The sequence below is a fragment of the Pongo pygmaeus genome, chromosome 9 (assembly GCF_028885625.2).
Source record: "Pongo pygmaeus isolate AG05252 chromosome 9, NHGRI_mPonPyg2-v2.0_pri, whole genome shotgun sequence".
NCBI classification, from domain to species: domain Eukaryota; kingdom Metazoa; phylum Chordata; class Mammalia; order Primates; family Hominidae; genus Pongo; species Pongo pygmaeus.
The window spans coordinates 2,391,987-2,403,269 of NC_072382.2; positions in this window are offsets into that span (position 1 = coordinate 2,391,987).

Sequence of the window (11,283 nt, forward strand, 5' to 3'; positions counted from 1 at the left end):
TCTGACAGGGGTTGAAGAAGCAAGGAGGCTCCAAGGACCGGGGAGGGGGAGTCTGGCCGGCGATCTAGGAGCATCAAGGCGCCTGCTCCCTCTCAGCGTGGCCCAGTCCTGTAGGTGGTCAGTTATGCAATGCCACTGCCTTCCTACCCCACAAGGAGGGTGGGTGGACTCAGAGGCCAGGCCCAGGCTTCCTTCTTGGCTCAGGCGAGGAACATAGGGGGCTTTGAGCTTTGCTTATTCATTTAACAAATGAACCCCTAGTCTGTGCCAGGCCCCCATTTAAATGGTCCCTGGGATACAGAAGGGTGCAGAATGGGCCCAGACCCTGCCCCCAAGGCTGACCTTCTGGAGGAGTGAGGGGTGCCCTCCAGGCACGGCAGACGGGGCAGGCTCTGCATTTGGGGGCTCCAGCCGCTTTCCCACCACCCACCCACTCCACCCAAGCCCTTCTGGGTCAGCTGGGCTCCTGGCTGTGCCCGCCTGGGGTGCAAGATGCCAAGTTCCTTCCTGGACAGTGAGAGAACCATGCCAAAAAGAAATGAAAGGAAGGCAGCCAGGGACTGCAGAGACGAGGAGGAGGCACAGAGACCCACTGTCCCCAGCCACTGCCAGTGAGGCTGGCCGAGGGCCAGGGGCTCGGCGTCCCTGGCATGCCTGTGGCCCCCAGTGCCCCCACATCCAACAGGAGTGGGGCGGCCCCCTCTTCTGCCACAACCCCGTCCTACCTCCCATTCCATTCACTGGTCTCATTTTTAAGTTTTTGTCTCCCAGTTATTCAGGATTGATTTGGAGAGCAGAGCGATGGCTGCAGGTGGCTCTTCACTTTCCTTCACCTAAGAACCAAACCATCATCCACCCCAAGCTTGTCTCTCCAGCCTGCCCCCCACATGAGCACAACCTCCCTCCTCTTCCGCGGCAGTGGTGTTCCCAGTGGAGGCCCAGGCTTGGCCATCCGTTCATTCTTGGAGTCCTCAAGAGATTGTCAGCTCTGAAGTGGGGAGCAGCCGCTGTCAAAGACCCCGGAACTTCCTCCCTGCTGCGTCCACCAACCCCCACTGCCCGCTGGGCACTCCCAACCTGAAACAAGCTTGCTCGCTGCAAAAGCCTCACCTCTGACCCAACTTCCCACTCCCAGAATACCCAACTTGGCCTCCCCTTTGGGTACCCCTGTGGGCTCCCCTCTGCTGATGGGGTCCCCTCTCCAGCTGTGGCTCCCCTCTGCTGATGGGGTCCCCTCTCCAGCTGTGGCTCCCCTCTGCTGATGAGGTCCCCTCTCCAGCTGTGGCTTCCCTCTGCTGATGAGGTCCCCTATCCAGCTGGGGCTCCCTCCACTGATGGGGTCCCCTCTCCAGCTGAGGCTCCTCTCCACTGACAGGGTCTCCTTCCCATCTGGGGCTCCCCTTGGCTGATGAAGTCCCTTCTCCAGGTGGGGCTCCTCTCTGCTGACAGGGTCCCCTCTCCAGCTGGGTCTCCTCTCTGCTGATAGGGTCCCCTCTCCAGGTGAGGTGCCTCTCTGCTGACAGGGTCCCCTCTCCAGGTGGGGCTCCTCTCGGCTGATGAGGTCCCCTCTCCAGGTGGGGCTCCCCTCTGCTGACAGGGTCTCCTCTCCAGGTGGGGCTCCTCTCCGCTGATAGGAGAGGTCCCCTCTCCGGGGGGGCTCCCCTCTGCTGACGGGGTCCTCTGATGGGGTCCCTACTCCAGGGGGGCTCCCCTCCATAGATGAGCTCCCCTCCCTGGGTTGGGTGACCCCTCCACCCTATCTGTGTCTGCAGGTTGGGGCTAGGCAGGGCTGGCCAGCATCTGACAACCTCCCATTTCTGTTCTTGGGCACTGCCCACTTTTCAGGTCTCAGCCAGGCAGCCCCTCCAATGGGAATCTTCAGAGTCCCCTTCAGCAACACAGCTTCCTCTCTGTGGCCCCCCTCATGCTGAAGTAAACAAGGCAATGTCGTTAATGGCTGGTATCAGCCTGTACGGGGAACCAGTGGCCCCAGAAGCCTCTGGGGAGGCCCAGGCTGTGAGGATCAGGGGTCAGGAAGAGCCTCTAGAGCAGGAGGAAGAGGCCTCAGGGGTCCCTCCTCACAGGGGATGGTGACAACACGGTGGGGGACGGAGGGGTCAGGGCTGGGTCCAGGACATGGTGACCCTGGCCAGAAAAGGCCGGGCCTGGCGGGCACCAGCACGAAGGGAACGGAACCAGTGTGGAAAAGCAGGCCTGGGTCCTTTTCTGCGCTCCCAGCCCCTTTAAACTACAAGCAGCTTGTAGGAAGGGGATCAGAGGCCCCTGGGCATCCCATGGCTATGCTGCACCTGGGGACATGAAGCCTAGGGTAGCTCAGCCAGCTCTGGTCACGGCCAACAGACAGCCTCACCCCAACAGCCTCACCCACCCCTCCTCAGGGAACAGGGTCCTAACAAGCTGCTTCCCCCAACCCAGTGTTGAACAAAAACTCATGGGTTTAGACAAGAGTGAAGGTGACTCCTCCACCACCCATCCCACCTCCAGCAGGCAGCCACCCCTAAAATTATTGATTTATTAATAAATCAATGACAGGTGCCAGCCAGCTCCACCTGTCCCCAACCTGCAGACACAGACAGGGGTCACTTGGTCCAGGGAGAAGAGACCCTTAGTGGAGGGGAGCCACCCTGGAGAGGGGACCCCATCAGCGGAGGGGAGCCCCAGCTGGAGACAGTAAATAGGCAGACTATTCACTGTCTTCCCCCTCAAGCCAGGCCCACAGAGTCACGGAGTCCAGCCACCAGCCTCCTGGGCCCACCCAGGAGGCCCCAACCCCACTCCAGCCAGCAGGACCATCTAGGTCATCTCCCCTGGGCAGGGCCTCCCCCTGCTCAGCTCAGCCCAGATTTCCGGATTCCGCTGACTGCCAGGGATCCTGAGGAGGAGATGGTATCAGAGCCTCACCAGCCCTTCTCATACCCAGGAGTCCTCATGATGATAATAGTGTGTGCACCGGGCTGTGCAGGTGCTGGCCGGGATCCTCTGAGGGGACGAGATCTCCATGGTAGGGCACCACTCTGATGTCCATCCTGGGCTTCCGTGGCCCTGCCTGGCCACTGCCCGCTGCTCTTGGTCAAGATCATGGACCCTCAGAGGCCAACCAGGCCTCAGCCTGTGCCTACAGCATCCTCTCTACCTGCCGGGCTCCTGAATTGCTCCTTCCTCCTGTCTCCCACCCAGAACAAGAACGAAGGGGAAGCCCCCAGAGCCCTGCAGTGCCGGGAGAGACTCCCGTCCCCACCCCACATGCCATCACCACAAACTGCCGGAGAGTTTAGGGGATCCCACGACTTGGGTCTCCAAAGAGACCCCCGGGACATCTCATTGAGACCCCCCTGGGCACTGCATGCTCAGGCTTCCCACCCCTGGCCCACCCCATGGGGTGTGCCCCGTCCCGCATCTCACCCCACATCCATGCATGCATGCATGAACCTGAAAGCACCCCACACCCTCTGCTGCTCAGTCCTCCCCTCCTCCCTGGGGTCCCCTCCCCTCCCTGCCCCCCAAGCCTTGCATCCCCCTGCAAACCTCACGAGGGGGACTATTTACTGTCCTGAAAGCAGAGAGGGCCCTTTACTTGGGAATTCTTGGCCATCTCTGCCTCCACTCCCAGCTGCTGTCAGCTCTGGCCTGGCCCCTGCAGGAAGCAATCACTAGTCTCCCTGCTTCCCAGCTGGCCCCAAGGTCTGTTCTTGCCCTTCGACCAGACAGGTTTAAAAGCACAACTGGGGCCCTGCGTGCCCTGCCTCCCAGGACTCCACACCTCTGAGCACCCGTGCAGTAACATGGAGGCTCCCAGCCCCGCCTCGCCCCAGGGTCCCCTCCAACACTCCCTGGCCTTGGGCCTTTGCTATTCCTGGGGCCCCCTCATCTCCCAAGTGTCAGGCAAAGGTTTCAGAGCAGCGTCCCTGCCCGGCGTGCTTGGTCCTCACTGCTAGGCCCCAAATCATTCCTTTTCCCATTACCTCTTGGTTTCTCTGTAGCTGGGGTCACTACCCCAAATTCTTGAATTGACTGATGTGTCCATCTATTTAATGTTTTCCCCTTCTAGACTGGGACCCCTACAAGGGCAGGGCCCCTTGGGCAAGAATAGTGCCAGCCAGGAGCCCCTGGAGAAGATAGCTACACATGCGCCCCAGGCCCCAGATGGCACTCAGCCCTGCCTGTCAATGCTGGACATAGGGCAGTTTTTATCCCGGCTTTCTACACAAGGAGGAAAGACTAACCATGCCAGCGGGCAGCGGCCAGATCACCTATGTCAGTAGAACTCTGACCCTTGAGAAGCCTGGAAGCCAAACCACACCTCTGTAGCAATCACCCCAGAGGCTCAGGCCACGGCTACCGGCTGCCAGGTTCCCTATTTTTGCCCCCAACTCAAGACCAACTGGAGGAAGGCAAATATGTCCCTGATGAAGGGTGGCCGCCTCCAGCCTCCCCAGCCCACAGCCTCAGCCTCCCCAGCCCACTGCCTCCAGAAACACACATCTGAAGACTTCTCTGTTAGTTGGTTTTCTTGGTATTTTGGAAGGTTGTTTGTTTTTTGTTTTTTGTTATGAGATGGAGTCTCACTCTGTCGCCCAGGCTGGAGTGCAGTGGCGCGATCTCGGCTCACTGCAAGCTCCGCCTCCTGAGTTCACGCCATTCTCCTGCCTCAGCCTCCCGAGTAGCTGGACTACAGGCACCCGCCACCACGTCGGGCTAATTTTTTTGTATTTTTAGTAGAGACGGGGTTTTACTGTGTTAGCCACGATGGTCTCGATCTCCTGACCTCATGATCTGCCCATCTCGGCCTCCCAAAGTGCTGGGATTACAGGCGTGAGACACTGCACCTGGCCTTTGGAAGGTCTTTTATACCTTTACTCAGATAAAATTCTTATAACATAAAACAGCATAAACTGTAGACTTAGTTGGTGTGACTTTAGGGTAGTCACAGTATTGTGCAACCTTCAACACTGCCTACTTTTAGAACATTTTCAACATCCCAAAGACAGAACCCCATAGGCACCTGTTAGCAGCCACTCCCCATCCGGTCCATGAAGCCCCAGGCAGCCACTCACCAATCTACTTTCCATCTCTATTAATTTGCCCATTCTAAACACTTGAAAAAAATGGAATCACAATGGTCTTTTGGGTTTGGCTTCTTTCCCTCAGCATCATACCCTCAAAGTTCATCCATGTTGTAGCTCGTATTGGTACTTCATTCATTTTTATGGCTGAATAATATTCCATTGTATGGATAGACTGATATTTTGTTTATTTATTTATTCATTGATGAACATTTGAATTGTTCCCACTTTTTAGCTATTAAAACTAGTGCTGGCTGCGTGCAGTCGCTCATGCCTGTAATCCTAGCACTTTGGAAGGATGAGGCAGGTGGATCACTTGAGGCCAAGAGTTTGAGACCAGCCTGGCCAACATGGTGAAATCCCCATCTCTACTAAAAATACAACAATCAGCCAGGCATGGTGGTGTGTGCCTGTAATCTCAGCTACTCGGGAGGCTGAGGCAGAAGAATCTCTTGAATCCGTGGGGGCAGAGGTTGCAGTGAGCCAAGATTGCGCCACTGCACTCCAGCCTGGGCAACAAAGCAAGACTCTGTCTCAGAAAACAAAACAAAACAAAACAAAAAACCAGTACTGCTATGAACATGCATGTGCATATTGTTATACAGACATATGCTTTCATTTGTCTTGGATATATATACACACACACACACACACACACACACACACACACACACGTATATCTAGGAGTGGAATTGCTGATTTTTATGGAAACTCTATATTTAGCATTTTGAGAAACGGCCAGTCTGTTTTCCGAAGCGGCTGCGCTATTTTGCATTCCCACCAGCAATGAAGGAGGGTTCCAATTTCTCCATACCTCTGCCAACACTTGTTATTGTCTGTCTCTTTTATTTATAGCCATCTTGATGGGTGCATCGTGGTATCTCGCTATGTTTTGATTTGTATTTCCCTGATGACTAATGATGGGGACATCTTTTCATGAGCTTATCGGTCATATGTACATCTTCTTTGGAGCAAGGTCTATTCTAATCCTTTGCCCATCATTAAAGGTAGGTGGTTTGTCTTTTTGTTGATAAGTTAAAAGAGTTCTTTATATGTTTAGATACTAGTCCCTTATCAAATAGATGATTCACAAATGTTTGTTCTCATTTCATGGGTTGTCTTTCCACTTCCTTGATGGTGTCCTTTGATGCACAAACGTGTTTAGCTTTGGCCAAGTCCAATTTATCTATTTTTTCTTTGGTTGCCTCTGCTTTTGGTAGTGTATATTAAAAACCATTGTTTAACACAAGGTCACCAAGATTTATTCCTATGTTCTTTCCTAAGGATTTTATTTTTCTTTTCTTTTTTTTTCTTTTTTTCTTTTTTTTTTTTTTGAGACAAAGTCTCTCTCTGTCGCCAAAGCTGGAGTGCAATGGCACAATCTCGGCTCACTGCAACCTCTGCCTCCTGGGTTCAAGCGATTCTTCTGCCTCAGCCTCCTGAGTAGCTGGGATTACAGGCGCCCACCACCATGCCCAGCTAATTTTTGTGTTTTTAGCAGAGACATGGTTTCACCATGTTGGCCAGGCTGGACTCAAACTCCTGATCCCAGGTGATCCACTCGCCTCGGCCTCCCAAAGTGCTGGGATTATAGGTGTGAGCCACTGCACCTGGCCTTCCTAAGGATTTCATAATTTTAGTGCTTACATTTAGGTCTACAATCCATTTTGAATTAATTTTTGTGCACAGCATGAGGTAGGGGTCCAACTTCATTCTTTTGCACATGGATATCTAGTTGTCCCAGCACCATTTTCTGAAAAGACTATTCCTTCCCCTGTTGAATTGTCTTGGTACCCTTGTCAAAAATCAACTGATGGCTGGTCTGAAGGTAGTGAGTTATCTCAGTTGATTGTTCACAGTCAGTTGCAGATGGAACACCTCGTTCTACTCTTTCCTGCCTTCTGACTGCTGCACTTGAACAGTCTTTAAAAAAATCAATTGACCATAAATGCACGGATTTGTTCTTGGAGTCTCTACTGCATTGATCTGTATGTCTATCCTTATGCCAGTACCACATTGTCTTGATTACTGTAGCTTTGCAGTAAGTTTGAATCAGGAAATGTGAGCCCTCCAGTTTTGCTCTTCTCTTTCTAGCTTGTTTTGGCTATTCTGAAACCCTTGTATTTCCTTATGAATTTGAGGATCAGCTTGTAAAAAGACAGATGGGATTTTGATAGAGATTGTGAAGCTATAGATGAATTTGGGAGTTTTGCCATCTTAACATTATGTCTCCTGATCCATGACTGCAGAATATCTTTCCATTTAATTCAATATTCTTTGATTCCTTTCAAAAATATTTTGTATTTTTCAGTACACAAGTTTTACGCATCTTTTGCTACATTTATTTCTAGGTATGTTCTTTTTGCCGATATTATAAATGAGATTGTCTTCTTAATTTCATTTTTGGATTGTTCATTGCTAGTGTATAGAAATAAAATTGATTTTTGTATATTGATCTTGTATCCTGCCACATTGCTATGCATGTTTATTAGTTTTAAGGGTTTTAGTGGATTTTCTATATATAATGTCATATAATCAGCAAATAGAAAGTTTAATGTCTTAGTCCTTTTGAGCTGCCACAACAGACTACCATAAACTGAGTGGCTTATAAACAACACAAATGTATTTCCCACAGTTCTGGAGACTGGGATGTCCAAGATCAAGGCACCAGTAGGTTTGGTTTCTGGTCGGGGCCTACTTCTGGGTTCATAGATGACTGTCTTCTCACTGTGTCCCCCCCATAGTGAAAGGAAGGGGCCCAGGGTCTTTCTAAGGCTTCTTTTATAAGGACACTAATCCAATTTAGGAAGGCTCTGCCCTCATAACCTAATCTCCCAAAAGCCTCACTTCCAAATTCCATCACCTGGGGAGTAAGAATTTCAACACTGGGGGGACACAGATATTCCGATATAGCATTTTATTTCTTCCTTTCTAACATGGGTGCCCTTGACATCTTTTTCTTACCTAATTGCCCTGCCAGAGTCTTCCAGACAGTGTTGAATGGAAGTGGGGAGCATTCACCCCACCTTACTCCTGATCACAGGGGAAGAGCTCTCCGGCTTTCACCACTGAGCACCACGTTAGCTGGGGTATTTTTGTCAGCGCTCTTTATCAGGTGGAGGCAGGTCCCTTCTATTTCTAGTGAGTTCGGTGCTTTTTTTTTTTTTATCTGGGAAGAGTGTGAGCTTGTGTTTGGGTGTCTTCCCTGCGTCTGTTGAGATGATCTTATGGTTTCTGTCTCTTATTCTATTGATATGGCGTATTTATTACCTTGATTGCTTTTTGGATGTTGATAACATCCAAACTCTTCTGCCACCCCTTTTAATAGAAAGCTGTACAACTCCCCAACCTGCCTGTGCGTGTCTGCCCAACACGAGTGCCAGTGGCCGACTCCCTGCTAGAGTGAGCACTGCATAAACAGCCTCTGCTTGTCCTCATTTGAGTGATCTTCATGTATTCCACGAGAAATCAAGGCACAGGGGTCTCATGGTCTCATGAATGGCTCCACCAACTGAAGGTGTGCTCCATCGGGGCTGTGAGTCACCTCACGCCAGGCAGAAAGGTCTCTCTGTCAAACATGGCTTCAAGGAGCCAGGGACCTGGTGCCTCCCACAGGCCAGGCCCTGTCCCTAAGTGCAATGGGAATATATGCGCATGTCACCTGTCCCAAAATGCTGGGAGATGGCACTTCTGCAGATGGGGAAACTGAGGGACCAGCCCAAAGTCAAGGGGAGGGGAAGACTCCTATGCACGGGGAAGGGAAGAACCCAGCCGGGCTGCAAACACCTGCCCTTCCTCAATGTGCCTCCGGCTGTGCCCACATCGCTCCAGCAGCTGTGCCTTCCCCAGGCATAAGCCTTCTCAGGGCAGGGGAGGCCCAGGGAGCGGCGCTCCCATCCCAGGCTGGGCTGCTGAGCAAGCCCCTCCCCTTTCTCCCCCTCATCCTCTGACAGATTCCACCTGGATATTTGTCCTGGAGCCAGGATGGAAGCTCCACCAGGCCCAGCTAACAACAGGAACCCTTTCAGACACACTCCTGGGTGCCTACTGTGCCAGTATCACACAGACACAAGCCATGTCCTTGTCAGCCATGGGATCCCCAAGGTCCCCATGAGGTCACACCAGTGGGCCACTGGGAAGGGCACTTCAGATGTGGAGCTCCCATGGGCCAGGCCCTTTGAAGTGGTCCTCCTACCGCCTTATAGCCAGTCTCCCCTGTGAGCCTGCAAGTGCCTGTGAACCTGAGTTCCACTCTGGAGGCTGAGACGGGCTGCTACCCCCGCAGTCAGAAGTCAGGCCCATGAAGCCCTCCATCATCCCACTGCAGTCAGAATAAAATGCAGCCTCCCTCTGGCCTCCAGGTCCCAAGGCCGGTCCCCCTGCCTCCCAGGCTCGCACCTGCCCCTAACCTGTGTCCAGCCCCTTTCCCCTGGCTCTGTCCCCCGCTTCCCTTGTGTTCCTCCAACCTCACCCATCTGCCTGGAGTGCTCCTCCCCGGCTCTGCCTAGCTGGCTCCTTCTCAGGCATCAGGGCCTGGATCCACTGTGACTCTTCCAAGCCTCTGCACTTGGAGTGCCTCAGCCCCGTGGTTGAGGAGTGCCTCAACCCCGTGACCCTCTAGCAAGCATCCTAGGAATTCCGTCCCTCCCCAGCACTGATATGAACATTGTGCTGTGACACCTGTCATCTCCACCAGAGTTGCAGATCCTCAAGGGGAGGGGTCTGCTGCCTGGCTCCCAGAGCCAGGGCCTGGAGCAGTGCCTGGCACACAGCAGGCACCCACTAAATATTTGATGCATGGCTGAAGAGGACAGGCAGGCTGGCTGCTGGCCGGGCATGGCCTGCTTCTGAGGCTGGTGGTCAAGGACACAGTGTGCATGGATCCGCCCCCTCCTCCCACTTCCTGAGAGTGGAGTCAGTGTCTCCCTCCACCTACCGCCCCCTGCTGAGGACACAGCCCACACCTTTAACAAGAAGTGTCCCCATCACTGGGGAAAGCAGGGAGCTGATGGGAGAGCAGGTGTCCAGGACATCCAGAGAAATGTTTCCTCACACTGGAACCCTTTTCTAAACAAAAAGAATCCTCGAAGACTCTCAAGTGACCATATAGTGTCTTTTCTTATAATGTCACTTCGACAGGCACAAAACGTAAAACCAGGCATAAACTACTAGTGCTTGTAGTTCTTACGCAGGCATGAAGCCAAAACCAGTTTACAAATTAACCACCAAGAAAACCGGTAGAGCACAGATGATGACAGTAGAGCTGTTCTGTCCAATGTGAGTGCTACTGGCCACCCAGGGCCATGTGAATTTAAATTACAATGAAACACAATGAAAAATTCGGTTCCTTGTGGCCATATTTCCAGTACCCAGTGGTCATCTGTGCCAGGGGTTATCCAGGTACAGAACATTCCCATCGTTGCAGAAGGTTCTATCAGCTAGCACTGGGTTGGACGACATTTGCTAAGACGAGCTGGCTAGAGGATGGTTCTCAGACCTGGTCCCACGTGGTTCCCAGGTAAGCCCCCGCCCAGGATGCAGCCCCGTTGTCCATCAGTTTTCTTGGAGACGGCATGGGAAACCTTCGTCAGTGTGTCATCTCCTGCAAAGGCTTTCGCTCCTTCCTCTGGGGAGAAAGCACCCTTCACTCTCTGAATCAGTAGCCCAAAGCAGTAAGTGCAGCGGGCCTGGCCCCACACCTTCAGGAAGAGCCACAGAGTGAGCTGGCATCCCTGGGGCATGACACAACCAGGATGTAGATGAAATAGATGCAATATCTGGAGGTTCTCCTATAGGTGTCTCTGGCCTCCTGGACACTTCACGCTGGTCTGGGAGCTGCCCTCTCAGGCCCCAGTGACCTTTTCAGATGCAGACTCCCACAGCATGGGTCAGCAATTCTCCCCTCCCGTGAGGCAGGGATTGGTTGCCTGTACTAGGACCTTGAGGCCAACACTCACTAGGGGGCCTCATGCCTGTCCAGGTTCCAGCCCCGGAGAGCAATGTGAGCAAAGCTTGCTGTCTTTGCAAAGCCAACCACTGTGGCATCACCTCCTTCAGGGAGCCCTCCCGGATTGTCCAAGGTGCTCACCTCCTTTGGGGAGCCCTCCCAGATTGCCCAAGGTGCTTGAGGGAGGGAGGAATGGGTTGTTCTCCCGGCACCGGGGCTGCACTCCTGGGCAGACGCTGCATGCCTGTCCTC